This window comes from Myotis nattereri, assembly GCF_964212035.1.
Source record: "Myotis nattereri genome assembly, chromosome: 4".
NCBI lineage: Eukaryota > Metazoa > Chordata > Mammalia > Chiroptera > Vespertilionidae > Myotis > Myotis nattereri.
The window spans coordinates 34,120,389-34,140,255 of NC_138079.1; positions in this window are offsets into that span (position 1 = coordinate 34,120,389).

Below are 19,867 nucleotides of genomic sequence, written 5' to 3' on the forward strand. Positions count from 1 at the left end.
AATTTAGCAAACTGGATGATTTTTTGGAGGGTTACCTATGTGCTAGAGAGTCAATACCACAGCAAATTAGTTATAAGATGGTCCACTGTTTAATAGGTACTTTTTCCCAACATCCTGTACTTTCTTCTATATCTGGATTCATTTTCTCAATCCAAAATGAAAAATTAATGATGGTAAAATGTTCATAAGCAAAAGCATTAGGCTGATTAGTTACTAAAGTATGGCCATTTTTTAACATAGAAAAAGAGGAAAATTTTAAGTTAACTGAAAAATACCCTGAACAGACAGATCTATATTGCCTAATGCTTGCCAAAGGACATGTACTATGAAATAACTTAATATAGTTAAATTAGGCCATTGTTGTTCTTTATAGTCTAAATAAAATTCACAAGACTAAACACAGAGTTAGAAACCAAAATGTTTAGCAGGATAATGTCAAAGCTATTTAATAATCAAAGAACAAATCTGAAGAGAAATAAAAACCCTTTTAAAAAAATACTTTGAAGATAACAATGTATGGGTACAGTGACTAACCTCCTTTTGATAAAAAATAAAAAGTAGGCTGACTTCACAATCAAAGTTCATTTTATGAAAAGGTTAAACAGGATGTGATCCCATTCCTTTACATGCTTTTTAGAACACTCAAATCCACAGATTGAAGTGTGCTTTATGAGGCACCTATCCTTTTTTTCTTACAGACTAGATTTACAAACACATAGTGACATTTAGCCGCTGTCTGAATGCTCAGACAATAACACAAACTAAACTTCTGAAAAGTTTAACCATATTTGCTACAACCCTTGACTTTATCTGGAAGTCTTGTATGACTTATAAGGCAACACATACAAGCCAATGTCAACTACCTAGAATCTAACTGAAAGGAAATGCAATTCATTTTCTGAAAAAAAATAATAATTTTTAAAAATTCATTTCAGGTATCACAACAGATCTCATGTCCCATCTCATGGACTTTCTCTTCAACTTATAACTTCACTCAGAGTCCATGAATTTACATTTTATACAGAAAACTAGTGTACTTGGCTACCTGATTTCCCAACAAAAGAACCGGAAACTATCTCACTAACAGCACAATAGTGACCAAAAAAGGATAAAAAACTAAAAAGTAGTTTTAGTACCCCAAATCAATACTGTTTGGTGCAGAAGCAAGCAGTCCTCACTCACATGGTTTAACAGTTACAGCTGTGCATATAACTGTGTTACAGTCAGTGTCTGATACTCAAAATACTATGCCTGAGCTAGGAGCAAAAGATTAAATTGCTCTAAATAAGATAGCTTCCTACAGCCTGGCTAGTGTGGTTCAGTGGTTAAGTGTTGACCTATGAACCAGGAAGTCACGGTTCAATTCCCCATCAGGGCATATGCCTGGGTTGCAGGCTCGATCCCCAGTTTGGATTGAGCTCCCATCCTCTCTAAAATCAATAAAAACATATATTTTTTTAAAAATATAGCTTACTATAAATATAGAGAACTACACAAAAGATGTTAGAGATTTTCATCCCAGGTCTCTAATATATGGGCTTATCATAATAAATGGTAACATATTTGTTGGTTAAAAAAAATGAATGAGTAAATAAATGAATAAATAAATGGTTGTTACAATCACTTTAGACATATAAGAGGATATTTGTAGTTCATTGGAAAATTATGTGCAATACTTTATTCCCTAGGATGCTAGAAATATCAGCTTTATAACATATAAAACAATCACAACCATTTAAAATTCTTTGTGTCTGTCTCTACAAGTTATTAAACTGCTAAACTTTGGAAAAACTAATTCATTAATCAACAAATATTGTCTTATTATATTTTCAAAAGGATGTTATAATCTTCTCCTTTGAAAAGATTAAGGCAGAATCATTGCTTATAATCTAAGTAACAAAGAAAAAATTCAAGGCAGACTGACATATGCCCTAACGAAATTATGAAAAGGTGTTACAAATCAGATGAGGGAGATGACTTCTGAATCAGCGAAAGATGAGTCAAGGAAAGTTTATTTAAAAAGTAGCCTTTGAGATAGGTCCTAGAAGATGAACAGAATTTCACAAGTCAAATTGCTGGGGGCAATCATTATAAAGAAATAGATTCCACAGAGTCCAAATGGTAAGACAAAAATGGAAAATAGTATTAATAATAATAGTAAGTTTGATTCATATGCAGAAGACTAATAGGTAATATCTAGAAAAGTAGTTTAAGGTCAGATCAAAAATAAGGAGAATTTTAAATATATTACACTTCTCTGAATATTCACAACAATCTTATGCAGGAGGATTAATGTCCCTGTGTGAGGCACACTCCAATAATAGTACTTCCTGATATCCACGCCTTTGTGTAACGCCCTTCCCTCGAGTAATTTGCTTCTAACCACTTGAAGACCTCAATGTGGAGGGGATGTCACTTCCATGATTCGATTACACAAGATTCTAACTTCCACCTTACTGGTAGGCTCTCTCCCTTGTTGAATTGATGAAGCAAGCTGCCATATGGAGCGGCTCCCATGGCAAGGAACTGAGAGCAACTTTCAGATAACCACTCGCAAGGAAACGAGGCTCTCGGTGCAATAGCCTGCAAGAAACTGAATCCTGCCTGCTAATATGTAAGCTTAGAAGCAGATCCCTTCCCAGTTGAGCCTTCTGTGGTAACCCCAGTCCTTGCCAACACCTTCATTGTGCTTCATGAGATACCCTGAATACAAGGTGTATAGTTCAGCCATGCCCAGACTCCTGAACCACAGAAACCCTGAGATAATAAATGTGTGCAATTTTAAGCCACTAAGTTTAGGGGGGGGGGGGGGGGGTGTTGGTTGTTTTTGTTTGTTTGCAGCAATTGCAATGTACAGATAAAGAAATTGAAGCTCATAGTGGTCACAGAATATAGCTAGAAAAAAGCAGAGCCCAGAGTCATACACTGGGCTACTTGGATCTAAAGTCTAAATTCTTTCTATTACATCACACTTCCAGTTTAAGGCACCCTAACTTAAATGTTCAATGGCAGTTGCATACAACCAGTATCAAATAAGATATTCATAAATGGTATAGGTTAATTAATGTGAACAGTTTTAAGCAACCTTATACGCAATTGTTTCATTTCAAAATTATGTACTTCTACTGTGATGGAGGCAAGGCAGCAGGCACTACACAGCCTTTCTTAGGCAAACACCTATACAGAGATTAAGTCACACCATTATTCAAGATCAGTAATGAAAATAATCCAATTCTCTTGACTCCCAACCTACTTAAATACAATCTCAAACTCCATAACAGTTGTTTCATTAAAACTTCCATTCTTCATTTGTTTTCTTTTTTTCAGATCAATTGAGCGCTTCCATAATAATGTCCAACATTAAATGAATCCCTCCTACACTTTAAAAGTAATCTTCTTTTAACGTGTTAATATATAACTAACACATTTCAGTTAGTTTTCTAGTAGTGGTGATAGATTTGTACTGAATCATTCATCCTTTTTTCTCCTATTTACTCGGACTCTAAAACTAATGACAAACTTATACAAACTAATGACAAACAATATAGTTAGCTGGTCTCATTTCTTAGAGTTAACGCCTTTCCCCCTTGAGAAATCTCCTGCTCTTCACAGTTTTGTAACCTCCACTTTTACCATTACTAACACTGTCCTGTATACACCCAAGTTAAGTAAGCCATAGCATTGAGAGGAAAAATATGTAACTACTTGGCCAGAAGTAGACTAACATTGGATTTAAGGATTTGTAGTGAAAAGGGCATTGGTGCATGGCAGAAAGAGCAGAAGCTTTGAGGTTAAACAAACCAGAGCTACAGTCTTGGTTCCACCACTAGCTATCTGGCACATGGACACTCAATAAATTTGGTTTTTCTCTCTCCTTTATTCACTCCAGTCCTCGCTCCCCACTTTTTTTCAAGCCTCCAGTGCCAGTGAAGAAAATTAATAGTAAGTAAATGAGTTGGCTCAAGCTCAACTAATATCAACAACAAACATATCTGACCATATTCAGTCAACTCACAATAAAAATGAATGGGTTAGGGGGGGCTGGGAGAAGAAATCCACAAATCCCTGGGAGCAGGAAAGAAACTTCAAATCAGGGGGATTTCTTAACTTGCATACTCCTACCAGGTACTCCTCTGATTTAGGTACTCTACCTGCAGATACTCTCTAGCCCTAGCTGATCCTCCAACAGAACTCTGTGCCCTGGTACCTAGGGATCTCCTTAGAGACAGGGCTCTTCTTGCCAAGGCTGAGGATCACAGGTGTCTTCCAGCCACTCCATGAGTGAGACAAGCTAAACAGCTGTGGGGCTCTCAGAGCTCCCCGATAGCATCAGCCACGACCCCCTGGATCATGCACCAGGCCTGGCATGGCCTGTGCTGATAGGGGTTGTGCTGGTGGCTATGGTCCTTTCTCTCCTCATTGCACTTGCTACCAAATGCCACCTCTGCCGAAAATACCGCACCAGCTACCAGCACTGCCCACTACCTGAGACAAGAGATAAGAAGGGGATCTGTCCAGAGATGAGTGAAAATGAGGATGAGGATGGCTTCATCAAGGTCAATTGCATTCAGGATAGGGCCTGAGGGCTAGGGACACAGGGTAGCAGGAACCATTTCAACTTCTGATCCCAGATCTTTGGGAACCCCTTGCCCCCCTGACAGCTTAAGAATTGTGAATACTACATGGGAGGCACAAACCTCAGGGGAGGTGGCTAGGGTTTAAGGGTTGACCAGGGTTTGAACAATCCTTCCTTCCCTAACAATAGCCACCAAAGTGACAGTGACCCTCTCTTGCTCAATAACCATCAAGGGCTCCCTGCTATTCTCAGGATAAAACCAATCTAGGGCCTAAACTATGGAACTAAAGCCTCTGTCAGCCTCTTGGTTTCCTTTCTTGCCTTTCCCTGGTATGCTCCCTACTTAACTAATTATTTTATACCAGATGATAACATTTTAGCAGATAAATATCAGAGTGCCAAGTTTCTTACAGGATTTTTTTCCCATCAACAAAGTGGGTAATCTTTAACAAAATGGTTAAAAAACATTTTTCTTTTTAATGAATGAGTTAACTTACTTTCTGACACCTGCTGGAGAAGTTAATCTGCATATCACCAACAACTATGTAGAGACACTAACAGATATAGTTTCCAAAATTGAGACTAACATTAAAGCATTACATAATTGTCCAGAAATTATAATGCATTAACTCTACATTGTATAGCAGAAGCATTATCATGGAAAAGCACAAAGGCTTTGAGTCCTGGCTTGACTCCAAGTTATTTAAACTCTCTGGATCTGTTATCTCATCTATAAAACTGTGATAATGGTATCTACCCCACAAAGACTCATTGAGAGATTAAATTAGATTACATGTGATGTGAAGTGTCCTCGCACTTCACTTTAATGGCTAAACAAATATTAGCCCCTCCCCCCTTCTCCTGGTTATCTGACTCATCATTTTTCAAAGACCTTCCTTGAAAAATAGTTTTATGTTCCTCCTTCCCTCAGAAATGTGGACTAGTTGGAAATGATGATAGAATCAATCAACTGCATTGTATTGTCTTTTGAACAGTAAAGAATTTAGTTCATGATAACCAGGCTTACAATACTGTAAATATGAAAACAAGATTCAAAACTTTTCATTTTATTTTATTTCAAATATGCTTTTTTCCTAATACAAATGCACCAACCAGTGAAGTTAAGGGATCATTTACCTGCATCCATGGATCAAAGCTACTCTAGCTAAACAGAAATAAGAGCAGATAACGTGCACTACAGTAACTGCCTCAGTAGTCTGCCCTGGTTGGAGGGTACTTGTCTTTTTGCTCTATCATCTTTACTTCCCACTCAAGTGATCTGGAGCAGCCAAGGTAATAATTTCCTCTCCTGAACTATTATTATGGAGCTAAAAGAACATGTATAACATCCTTCTCAGCTTCTTTCATCCATCTTAACCCTGGTTATTTATTTTAAGACTGATCTGGTCTTCACAGAGGAAGTAGCAATACTGTGCTCCCTTCAGGTGTTCAGTTTTTATATATGAAAATTAACATTTCATTTTCCATTTAGTCTCTCAAGAAATATTTATTGTCATAAACTATATGCCAAGGACACCACTAGCCTATAAGTACAAAGGTTTCCAGATCATTTATCAACTTTGTAAGATTGGTTTCCAAGGAAAAGTATATTCAAGATGTATCTATCAAGAAAAGTAAATGATCCAAAAGCAAAAATACAAAACATCAGTCTACACAGAGCAGGCCCTAAATTATGTAATGTCCCGAATTACTTTTTTTTCCCAAATGGCAAGTTGGATATACATTATCTGTTATAACTTCTCTCCTGAAAACAAACACCTTTTCTCTTGAGGTTAACTCAAAGTGTTGATAATCAACTAAGTCCTTTGGTATAACCAAGAGAGCAATCAACCTCTTGCCCATTTTCTTCTTCCCCCCAGGAATGTTCCACAAATGTGCCATTTACTCTCCTAACATATTAACTCTCTTTATTCACTCACAAAAGTCACACATAGGATAAGATTTGGCATATATACCCATCCCAAACCACGAGTAGCTACTGGTGGTTGCTAAGGAAATAAAGAGGAAGTGGTAAGAGTAGACAAGAATAGGAATTAATCTCACACGTATTGGCCCCAGGGTAAGTATTAAAATATTTCAGGTTTTGAGGTTAGAGATTTTTCCCCTTGAGAATTATAAAAATATTAATATCAAAACATAGATTTCATTGGCTGCCATTTGTGGCAAATGAATGAATTTGATTTGTTTGAAACCAACTATTTGCTTCTATACACTATTCTTCTAAAAATCCAAAACACCAATGATCACATTTAAGCACTAAATTAATATAAGCCAGAATTGCTGTTACCACTTTGACTAAACACCGGAAAACAATTATCTCCAAAATTAATTTTCTCAATTTCCTTCAACTACACCAGTTTTATTTTGCATTTCCTTCCCTGCATGAATTTGGAGAACTGTCATTCCCACACCTAAGTTTGAGTCTAATCAACATAAGCTAAAAAGAGAAAGAAAAACAAAAGAAAGAAAATTAGCCCAAGATATTTAAACATGAAAGAATATGCTGAAAATCACACTCCAGTGTCTTTCTTCAAAAATCCAAAACACCAGTCCAAATCTAAAAGTTCCAAGCAATGGTTCAGTTTCCCCTTTCCTCTCCCCCCCCCCGCCCCCCCCCCGCCCCCGCCCAGTTCTGTACACCCTCATGCCCCTTCCCCCAACCCCACTTCGCCCAGACAGAGGGTAACAGTCTGAGCTGCCCTGGTTGAGTTGATCCTAAAGTTAACATTCAGCAGCCCATTTCCAGACAGCAGCGCTAAATCTATTTGGATAAAACGCGTGTGACCCAGACAGTTGGCATTTGGCCCAAACGCGTTGCACCGGCAGCTCAAATAAAAACAAGAGTAAGAAACTCACTCTCTTGTTCCCTCTCAGTGCGCTTTCTCACTCTCTCGCTCTCTTTTCTTCTAGTACAACAAGGAAAGAAATTACTAAAGACAGGAATTATAGTACACATTATCAGAAGGCAGCTTTCCAATAACCCCTCCAGCACTCACCCCCAACCCAAATCCCTAAACTTTGATCCCATGTACCATATAAACAGACATACCCCGATATTCAAGGCTCCGGAGGGATATGAGTCTAGCACGTCCCAAGTGGCCAAAAGTAAATCAAAAACACACGCTTCCATCTCTTTGATTAGCCTATTAAGAGCTTAACATATCCTAGAGCATCGGGGCTCCAGCTAGCACATTAATTCTGCCCTCTGAGCCCAGGCATAAACTATGCACTTGTCTGGCTACTTAAGACACTGACATGAAACCATAAAATGCAGGTTTTTCTTTAAGAAAACTGGAAATCAGTTTAAATACACATCATTATTACTTTCCTGATTACTATTTGGTGATGAGTTAAAAGACCACAATAATTATAATTAAGTCATATTTCACAAAACATATTCTATTCTTATAATAAACGTATATATTTTTGCATCATAAAATACTTGCATGACCCAGAATTCTCCAACCCCCGAGTAGTCTGGAGTTAAAAAGATTTCTATCTGTAAAATGAGTTCAGTTAAGCTCACTCATTGCCATTAAAACACATACACACATACACACACACACACACACACACACACACACAGAGCGAGAGAGAGAAAAAGGGTTTTCTACGCGTTATTCGGAAGACAAGCAAACCACACGCTTTAATTTAAAAAAAAAAAAAAGTTTCATTGAATATTGTGAAGTCTTCCTTACCGTTTTCATCTTCAAATTCTGATAAAAAGTAAGTTTCAAACAATAGAGATTGCACTGGACGACTCACGTACTCCCTTCTCCTCTCTTAACTTTTTTTTTTCTGCCCCCCTTTGCAAAGCCACAGCAGTCAGTTAGTTATTCTGCAGCCAGAATAAAACCCTATAGTCTGGCTAACCCGGGTTTTAGAGAACGGACTTTGCGATTTGGCAGAAAAAGAGATGCCTTCAATACAACCAGGTTATCATCCTGAGATGCTGCCTTTGCAAACCCCCTTTTTCTCCCGCACACGCCCCCCACCCGGCCAAAAAAAAAAAAAAAAAAGGAGAGAGAGAGAGAAAGAAAAAAAAGAAAGGAAAGGGAAAAAGAAAGGAAGGGAGAAAAAAAAGACTTATTGGGGGTGGAAAGGGTGCCCTTTCTTCCTGGACGGCTTAGTGCCTTTGCTATGCAAATAACATGTGAAGAGCATCAAAAGGTATCAGGAGAAAAGAAGACAAGAGGAGCAAAGTTTTGTTGAAGTAGGTCTCACTACCGGCCCCCAGCCAACTTTGAATTGCAGCAGAATATTGGCAGCTTTTCCTCGGAGGCAGAGCACTGACGTCAGTGTGCAGATGTGCCGGCGTCGGGTGCGCATGTGTCCTGGGCCGTCACGTGGAGGGGGAGGGGAGGTAGAGGTACAATCGGGGTAACCAACTACCAGCCATTCAGAAGGGCTTAGACAATGTCAACTTTTCCACCCTGTGAATGAGAGAAATCCTGGCCTTTCTAACCTCAATCCCCTACCCCACTCCGCCTCTTCTCCTCCTCCTCCCCTAACCTCTTTTAGAAATTCTAGCCTGGTTTGTGATTAGTTGTTTCTTGGAAAAAGGAAGGGGGAGGGAGAGGATGAATGACTTTAGAGACGAGCTCATGTCACTGTTAAGATCTCTGGTGTCCTCTTCCTTGTATGTTTAAATCCACACAACAAAAATACTAAAAATTGCACATAAACAGTACCTTTGAAGACACTTACAGCAAGTTCACATCAGTGACAGATTTCAAGACTCCGTAACCACATGTGCACAAAATGCCCCTCTCAAAAAGACATCTCTACGAGTTATATTGCCACAGCAAGGGAGTATAGACGAAAGTAAACGAAGACCAGCACATTTTCCATCCGATTACCGACTTCAGGTTATGTGGGGCTTTAAAAGGAAAGGGGAAAAAAAAGTGGGGGAGGAGGGAGCGGGGGAAGAGAAAGAAGCTTGCATTATTTCCAGATGAGGGTGAGACTGGATGGTGTTTTAAAGTGCAACCGGGGAAAGCTACAAGTGGAGTGTATTTTTTTAATTCAGTACATTGAATGAAACCTCAATGACTGCCCAAAAGAAAATAAATCCAAAGTCAGACCCCCAGAAAAGAGGGGGGCGGAGGGGGAGAGAGGACAGGAACCTTGCTGTGATCTAAAGATAAACAAACAAAACCTCAGAACTGGCTCTTCAAGCTTCCCAGTCCCACCCTCCCGCCCTCCACCCCCTCCCTACACACCAGAAGCCAGTCCATACTTTAAGGATAAAACACCACTACAACGTAGCACTTTCACTTTCATTTGCTGGGAGAAAGCCACTGGCATAAACCTGTGGGGGAAATGCCCAAATATGTTTTCCATGTCCTAAGCAAGCAAACAAAGTCTGGCACACTAATCGGAAACAGGAGAGGGAAAAAAAGTGAAAATAGCTCAGGACAAATGCTGTCCTTCAGCGGTGGAATCTGCTGCATCATTTATCTGTTTCTACCGTTGAGTGCAGGATAGGAAGAGGTTTAAGAGTTTCCAAGGTTGGGGGTGGGGGTGGAGGAATTGACGCCTTGAAATTCCAGTCGGTAGTTAACGCCAAGTCAATTTCCGATGGCCAGAACCAGAAAAGGGAATTGGACCGGAGGGAAGGGGGTGGGGAGGAGGACCTTTCTGAAAACAGGCGCTTAAGTTTCAAGCTTCTGCTAACATGATTGCTCATTTGATTTTTTTTTTTCTTCCTACACCGGAGGTAGTAGGTGTAATTCTTCTGGTGAATACATGAATAGTTGGCTAAAAGAAGGCATGAATCAGACTGAGAACGTCCAAGAATTCTTTTTTGAGGGTTGAAAGGGGAAAGCATCTGTCCACAGTCAATAGTCCTCATCTTGACCTTAAATCAGTAGTATTTGGCTCAATGCCATTTAAAACGTAGAAATACGTTCTGTGGCTGGCATTCACAGTTTTAAATAAAGATGGTTCATATAGAAATATAGATATTTGCATTAGCACACAAGAGGTGGCTGATGTCCTAGCAATAATTATAAACGTCAAAAATAAGAAGAGTAGCCACAGAGCTGTTTTTGCATCAAACCCATCCTTTAAATTGTTGTGGACTTGGTCCTTAATTTTTCAAAAACTGGTGGTGGATAAACACAGCCATCACAGAAAACTAAACTTAAGGTGTGAATAGTAATCATTTCTATAAGCTATTTGAAAAATTTTTACTCACCACTAAGACAAACTGCCTAGGAAGTAGCAATATTGTAAAGGAAAGGAGCTTATCCAGTGAGAAGTGGACTTTGACTAATTACTTATTCAAAGAGTGCCATCCTGCGTCTAAACAGAGTAATGAAAATTTCCCAAAAGATTCCTTTTCTCCTCCAAATGACTGTGAATTTAAAAAACAGTATTAGTAAGGGTGAAAAATGATTAGCGAGAGAAATGGATCCATGTGTATGTGTGTATGTGTGTGTTTGCATTTTAATTGCATTACAGAGAATTCCAACACATACAAAAGTAGAAAACTCCAATGTATCCACCATCCAGTTTCAACAAACAAGTTTTGTGGCACACACATTCAAGTAAAATAAAAGGACTAATAAATAACCATTACTACATCACTACTACTCTTAGAAAAATAATTCCTTAATTTCATCAGATTTCAGATTTTCTCAATTGCAAAAAAGGATTTTTTAAAAACTTCCTTTTATTGGAATTAGGATTCATATATTGCATTAGGTTGGTCTCTTGTCTCTTTTTAAAATTTTGTTGTTGTTGTTTTAATCCTCAGCTGAGGATATTTTTCCACTGATTTTTAGCGAGCGTAGAAGAGAGAAGGAAGGATAGAGAGAAACATTGATGTGAGAGAAGCACGTATATTGGTTGCCTCCTGCGTGAGCCCTGACCAGGGCCGGGGCTGGGGAGAAGGCTGCAACCAAGGCACCTGCCCTTGACCAGAATCAAACTCTTTGGTCTTCGGGCCCATGCTCTATCCACTGAACCAAACTGGCTAGGGCCCTTGTCTTTTTTTAAAAAACTTTTTATTGAAGTAGAAAAAGCATACAGAAAAGTGCATAAATATAAAACTTGATGAAAGTGTTCAATCCAATAAATCTTCACAAAGTGTGCCCAAGTAACCATGTAACTCTTTTCATCTATTTCAATCTATCAGTTCTCCCTCATTTATTCTTTAACCTGAAATATAAATGCTAAGTTAATAACTTGTCATCTTAATACTACATATAGCACTTTCATGTGTATGCAAATGTTTTAGTGTAATATCGAGGCATTAGTTCTTAATTTAATCATATGAGACAAATTTAAATTTAACCCTGAATGAATTTCAGTTGCAGTAGAAATTCTTTAAAATTATTTTAACAACCAATCCTTTACTCTTCAAAAACTTTTTCCTATAGCTTTCCTTTTCTCTGTTAAATTATGAAGACAGAGTAGAGTTGATCACAAATCCCCTATTTATACCTACAAAAAGCTATGTGAGTCGTCCTTAGAAGCCTAATAAATCTAAGTGAATAGAGCCCTTTCAGGAAATCAAAGATGGAATAAAAGGAAATTTGAGAGGAAGCAATTTGTATGTATGTATATATGTATGTACACATGTATGTATTAATGTATGTATGTATTTCAGAGACTGAAAAATAGAAGCAATGTCAGAAAAGTTTGAGAGCCAATGAATCGGGACTAAGAAACTTTTAAAGGTAAAAAAGTAGACTTCTAACTTATAATTTTTAATAGATAAGCATGCAAATTTAACTTAATTTTTTAAATAAAAACTAAGGCATTTCTTAAAATTAGACTATACTTGTATTTTAAGAAAAAGAGATGAAGAATTCTGATTTTATGTTTGCTTGGAATTATTAAATTGGAGCAGGTGACTATCTCTAAAGAAGATAAATTTTGAATTCTATATCCCAGACATTAAAATCAGATTCAGCCCTAACCGGTTTGGCTCAGTGGATAGAGCATCAGCCTGCAGACTCAAGGGTCCCAGGTTCGATACCGGTCAAGGGCATGTACCTTGGTTGTGGGCGCATCCCCGGTGAGGGGTGTGCAGGAGGCAGCTGATCGATGTTTCTCTCTCATCAACATTTCTAACTCTCTATCCCTCTCCCTTCCTCTCTGTAAAAAAATCAATAAAATATTTTTTTAAAAAAATCAGATTCAAGCCCTGACTGAGTAGCTCAGTTAGTTAGAACATCATCTCAATATGCCAACGTTATGGTTTTGATCCCCAGTCAGGACAAATACAAGAATCAACCAATGAATGCATAAATTAAGTGGAACAACAGATCAATGTTTCTTTCTCTCTAAAATAAATTTTTAAAAATTAAAATAAATTTAAAAATAGATTCAACACATTAAAACCAAAGTTTATACACTTTCTACACATACATTTTATTCTTTCAGTGAGAATGGATTTGAATTTGATATAGTGAAAACAAATATTTTTTAATCTTTTGAAGGCTCATTGTAGCATTTCTTAAGATGCAAAAGCTCAAAGCATAGAGAAAAAAACTGATAAATTTAACTTAAATTAAAAAGTTAAAAACCACTAAAAAGTAAAATACAAGCTAGAGATTAGGAGAATTTGCAACACATGTAAGTGAAATATAACAAATATCTAGAATATTGAAAGAACTATCACAAATCTATAAGACTGTCAACATAAGAAACTAAGAAACATATCCACTTACCTGTAGAGTATTTTTATGAGTTTCGTTGAGCCAAACTGAAGACAGTTGCCAGGGAGCAAAATCTCAATGAATTGAGAAAATGCTCCGGAGAATGGGAGTTTTGCAGCTTATTTTATACATTAGAATAAAAGGAGAAGACGTAAGAAGTGTTATATGCAGTCCATTGGTGGTAGATTAGGGAGGCGGGAGAAAGCAAAGCGTGGAAATCTCTGGGATTGGATAGAAAGCGAAATGGAGAGACACGCACTTCTTTTACATTGGTGGATACAGTATTAGTTAATAATTGACCTTTACAGCCCATAGAAATGGTATGCGTGGCCTGAGATAGCAATGCGAGATTCTGTGGTCTTGTGCTCTAGCGCAGGTCTGGAAAAGAAGATGACTCTGACATTTCAAAAGTATGTTGTCTTAGACGCAAAAAGACAATTGACAGGCGCACTTAGGTAAAGACTGACCTTTGTCAAGGAAGCTACAGGCTTAGGACATGACTACCCACCGTGTCTGGCCTTTAGCTAGGAATTTGCATGTTCAGACCATTTTATTTGGTTACTTTTGGTTTCTGAGTTTGTAAGTCCCGCTACACAGGCCTCCCCTGAGCTAGTCAGGTTTGGTAGATGGCCTCTATTTCATCCGCAAAAGAGAGAGACCAAAAAAATTAAAAATAGGAAAATGGCATGAATAGAAAAGTCACAGGAGAAAAAAAAAGCTAAGGACCAATAAATGACTAAGGGAGTGTTCAATCTTGCTAGCAATCATTGAAACGGAAATGTTTCTCTTTCATTAGAGTGCTAAGACTGTGAAAATTTAATAATATCAAGTGTTTGGGAGAATAGAGCAAACTGGACATCGGATATACTATTGATGGAAGTACAAATTAAGTGCAAACACCATGGAGAGCAATTTGGCAATATCTAATAAAGAGGAAGATGTGCTAGTCTTTGACCTGGCCTTGCATTTTTAAGTATATAACCTTAAGAAGTTCTTGCACATGGGAATCCCCATTTATAATTACAACAACACAATTTGTCGCAGTGAATAATTGGAAACCACCTAAATGATCACCAATGGGAAAATAAATTGTAATCTATTCCTACAATAGAATTTTACATGATAAATGATGAGCTATATAAAGGTATCAATGTGGATAAATTATATAACATTGAGTTGAAATGCTACAATAGGACACATTACAATTCATATTGGGGTAGGATGTATATAATATACCATTTATATAAATTTTTAATGCTTCACCAAATATATATCTCAAACTTTAAAAAGTGTGCACAGGAGGACATGAGATCTTAAAAATCGCAGCTACCTGGGAGGGGGGCAAGAGAAACAAATGGGGTTAAGGACGAGCACAAAGTGGTCATCAACTAAATCTGTAAAATTTTGTTTGAAAAACAGAACCGGAATTATTATTTTTAAATGTTTAACATCTGCTCATTCAGGGTATCTAGTGTAAATGGTGTCGACTTAAGAAACGTCCAAACACGTAGAGAATTTTTATGAGTTTATTTGAGCCAAAACCGATGCCAATTGCTGGGAAGCAAGATCTCCAATGCTCCAGAGAATAACAGTTTTAGCTTTTCAAATTAAAGGGGGGAGTAAGGAAGATTACATGAAGGTGGGAGAAAGCAAAGATGAGATTACAGACTAGTTAACAAGATTATGTGCTCTTTTGAGTGTGGTTGCTGAAGGATCTGCAGAAGCATTTCAAAAAAATGTGTCAACCTAGCAGTATAGAAACAATGGACAGGGCTTGCTTAAGGCAAAGATAAAACTTTTGCTAAAGAAGTTACAGGCTTGGAGCATGACTACCCCATGACCTGCCCAGTTAGGAATTTATGATCACATCATCCTGTGAGTTTATTTTCAATAGAATCCCTATTTTGTCCCATATTTTAATCTCTGTGTAGTTGGAATTAATACAACTTTACAAAAATGAAAGAAAAAAAAAGATTACTGTTGCCTTAGCCGGTTTGGCTCAGTGGATAAAGTGTCAGCCTATTACTGAAGGGTCCAGGGTTTGTTTCCAGTCAAGGCCACATTCCCAGGTTGTGGGCTCAATCCCCAGTAGGGGGCATGCAGGAGGCAGACAATCAGTGATTCTCTCTTATCATTGATGTTTCTATCTCTCTCTCCCTCTCCTTTTGTCTCTGAAACCAATAAAAATATATTTAAAAAAATAAGATTACTGTAATTTGTTATTACAATTTATCTGGAAATTTCAGAAAGACTTTCATACTTTAAATTTGCAATTATCAATATAATGATATATTATGGATGAGCAAAGCTAACTGAAATTCTGTATATGATTTATCATATTTCAGTCTTTCATTTACCACAGAGAGTGACAAAAAAAAATAGTTTCATTTTAACCTCTCTTTCCTTACCTATTTTCTTTTTAGAGTGGTATAATCAATGGTTTATAACTATATTATAAAAATATCTAACATTCAAAAAGAAGGAAGAGCCTTAACCGGTTTGGCTCAGTGGATAGAGCCTCGGCCTGCAGACTGAAGGGTCCCAGGTTTGATTCCAGTCAAGAGCATGTACGTTGGTTGCGGGCACATCCCCGGTGGAGGGTGTGCAGGAGGCAGCTGATCAATGTTGTTTCTCTCTCATCGATGTTTCTAACTCTCTATCCCTCTCCCTTCCTCTCTGTAAAAAAATCAACAAAATATATTATTTTTAAAAAGGAAGAGAAAATGAAGTTACAGCTAACAGCAAAGACCCTGACATACTACTAATAATCACCTACTCTTTAGCATTGTGCAAAGGACTAAGAAGTATAAAAAAATAAGACAAAGTTCCTTGCCTCCATACATTTACGAATTGGAAACAAGATGAAAGTGTGATGAGGGAAAATGCAGTAAGTTATATAATTTAGCAACATACATTGAAGTGTAGTGGGATTCAAATAATAGAGACTTCAGTGAAGTCTAAATAATTTTTCTGACATCCATGTTGCCAATCTCTCTTCGTCAATTTTGTGGTTCTTATTTGAGTTCCCAGCAACATTCAATTTAGTTGATTACTCCCAACTTCTAGGAATGCTGTGTTTTCTTCCCTTGAGCTCTGTGACACTAGACTCTTCCTAGTTCCCCTCCTAACCCAATGTTCCTTCTTCCTTCTCTACTCAGTCACTAGGTTGTGTGTTAGATACCTAGTCAGCACACATACAAGAATCAACCATTGAATGCACAAATAAGTGGAACAACAAATCAATGTTTCTCTCCCCCTTTCTCTCTAAAACCAATCAATAAAAAGAAACTAAAATGAAAATAATAAAAGGCCCAGGGGTTGGTTCTGATAGCCACTCTATTCTCTGTCAACTGATTTTTCCTTTGATTAATGTATCCTTTTCATAGTTTTGAAGAACATCTATATGCCAATGACTCCTCTAAATTTCTGCTTGAGTGTGTGTAATATGCAACACAAACTTCATGTGACCTAAACATAATTCAACCTGTTTCTCCATCTTTTCCATTTGGTAAACGCAATCCCAATTCACCAAGTCCCTACCCACTGTACCTTCTTCAGTTCACTTTTTAGTTTTCTTAACATGTGTTTTATAAATACTGAGCAAACTTTTTAGCTGTATGTAGCAGGAGGGAGAAGTGTGTCTATTCCAGTTTTAGTTGGAAACTAGAATTCGTCTCTGCTATAGTCTGAATGCTTGTACCCCCAATTCATATATTGAATTCCTAATGCCTAATGTAATGGGTATTAGGAGGCGGGGCTTTAGAAAGGTGCTTAGGTTATTAGGTGGAACCCTTAGAACTTGGATTAGTGTTCTTATAAAAGAGACCGTAAGCAATCCCTCATGCTGTACACGATTGGAGTGAGAAGGTAACAGCTATGAACCAGGAAGAAGGCCCTCACCTGACTACGTTGGCACCCTGATCTCAAGACTTCCAGCCTCCAGAACTGTGAGAAATAAATTTCTGTTGTTTATAAGTTACCGAGTTGGGATTATTTTGTTATAGAAGCCCAAACAGTCTAACAAACTCTCTCTCCTTTATTTTTACATTTTCAAGAAATTTGTTTTTTATTGTTAAGTATCTCTAAAGTCATTTTATCAATATAATTTTGAGATGTAGATCTTCTACTTATTAATTTTTTGGGCACTCTATATACGTTTCATATTTGAGTTCTTTGTTGACTATCGATAGTAAATACTTTCTCCAATTCTATAGTTTTCTTCTCTAAATGTGTTTTCCTTTTTTATAAACAGAAATTCTTTAAAAAAAATTTTTTTTAAAATATATAGTCCATTTTAACGTTTTTCTATTTTATGTTTAGGGAACTTTGTAGTCTCTTAAAGAGATTTTTTTGCTCACTTTTTAAAAAATATTTTTTCATTGATTTTGAGAGGGAGAAAGAGAGAGAGAGAGAGACCAATGTAAGAGAGAAACATGATTAGTTGCCCCCTGTATGCACCCTGAATGGGAATCAAACCTGAAACCTGAGCGTTGCCCTGACCTTTTGGTGCACGGGATGATGCTCAACCAACTGAGCCAGGACTTTGCTTACTTTTTATAATTCTTTTCCTTACAAAAAAGCAAAACCCAAACAAACAATAAACCCATTGGTTTCTTTATAATATGTAACTGTCGTAGAGCGAAAACAACCCTTTCCCTGCTGCCATTACACAGTAAGAATGCATATCATGCTCCATAATCAAAACAAACATGTTATATCCTAAAATAAGCAAAAAAAAATTAGATAGGAAATCCTATCTCACCTTCAAAACACCATATTTCCCACAAGTTAGCTTCCTACCAAATATTTATTCTTTACCTCTGCAATACTGATGTCTAAAAATACATTACAACTTATATGTGCATATGATAATGATGTGGAAAATAATGGAACCAGAAATGTTAATAGGGATGTACAACCACAAAAAAAAAACACAGGATAAAACTAAACAAGGTCCATTCAACTGGTTTAAATTTTCAACCAAATAGAGATTTAAATTCTTCTAAATCAATCCATGTGCACACATTAACCAATAACAAAGTTAAATATGTTTTGTGGCAAGCTAAAACAAATATTTGTTTTTAGGTTAGGCTAACATCACCATCTGGTGTGGGAAAGCTAGACTGTGGTATTCCTTTCAGGCATTTTGCATTATCATATTTAAGAACTGGTAAAATAAAAACAAATTCTAAGTCTGAATAGATTTCAGTGATTTCCTTAAATCCATGACAAGTGAAAATACATATAGATCCTCAGAACTTGAAACATTTTCTCCAACATACTCAAAACCACAAAAAGGTTCAAGGATGGAAGCTTAGATGGAATACAAATCAAGACTAATTCTACTGCGATTTACTTTGTTTATGATTGATCTCAAAAGTGGGCAGATCATCTTGCTAAGAAGCCTGGGTTAATGAATTAAAGCAGCGGTTCTCAACCTGTGGGTCGCGACCCCTTTGGGGGTTGAACGACCCTTTCATAGGGATCACCTAAAACCATCGGAAAACACATATATAATTACATATTGTTTTTGTGATTAATCACTATGCTGTAATTATGTTCAATTTGTAACAATGAAATTGGGGGTCACCACATGAGGAACTGTATTAAAGGGTCGCGGCATTAGGAAAGTTGAGAATCACTGAATTAAAGATGAAATAATAGTCTTCTTTAGAGCCTTATACAAGACACTGTAGTAAAATGATCCTAATCTGGAGATTTATCAGTAAAATGTGAAATGAAGACTTGCCAAATAAATTGTTTATTGCCTTTATCTCATTCTTTCTGTAATTTGTAACACAGAGGTACACGGACAATCACACCACCTGTTCTGGAGAATCATTGTCAGGCTTATTCTGCCAGAACCATTTCTTCTTTCTGCAGTCACTGAAATGAATAAAAAGTTGCTTATTTCTTTGACTCCCAACTGGAGTATTCTAGGAAGGTCAATGTCATCTTCCTGTAAAAGAACTTCAATTCATTAAAATATAGTAGTATTTGTATTTTCTATAGAAGAGACATGAAGGGTACTGTAACCATGTAGAAACTTCCTTTCTTTAATATGACCTTTCTTCCCTTTTTTTATTTAAACTGGCCTCACTAGCACCCTGACTCACCTGCCTCCTTCTCCCTTGCATGTCACTCCCTTAATCATTAAGCCCTCAGGGCAATGAGGTTCTGATCAGCATCAAATACTCTTAGAAACAAAGCCTCGGAACTGTTGGCCAGAGACAACAAAACTAGCCCTAACATCTAGGCCTCAGTTATGTTCAGCTCCAGGGCCAAAAGAGTGACAAAAGCAGATAAAGCGATGCCATGGCTGACATTAGGACCAAATGCCATGATCAACTACCCTGTACCCTAGCACCAACCAATCAGTAGAGACCACAACCCTAACTCCCTTAAATCACCTGATTAATGATCCCCCCGCCCCTCCTTATAACCCATCCCCTGGAAGCCATTGGGGAGCCAGGTCCTCGAGCATTAGCTCACTGTGGGCATGGGCCACTTCCTCAAGTAAAACCCTTTCTTTCTTTGCTGCAAGCTCCTGTGCATGTCTTTCTTTTTTTAAAATTTATCTTTATTGTTGAGAGTTATTACA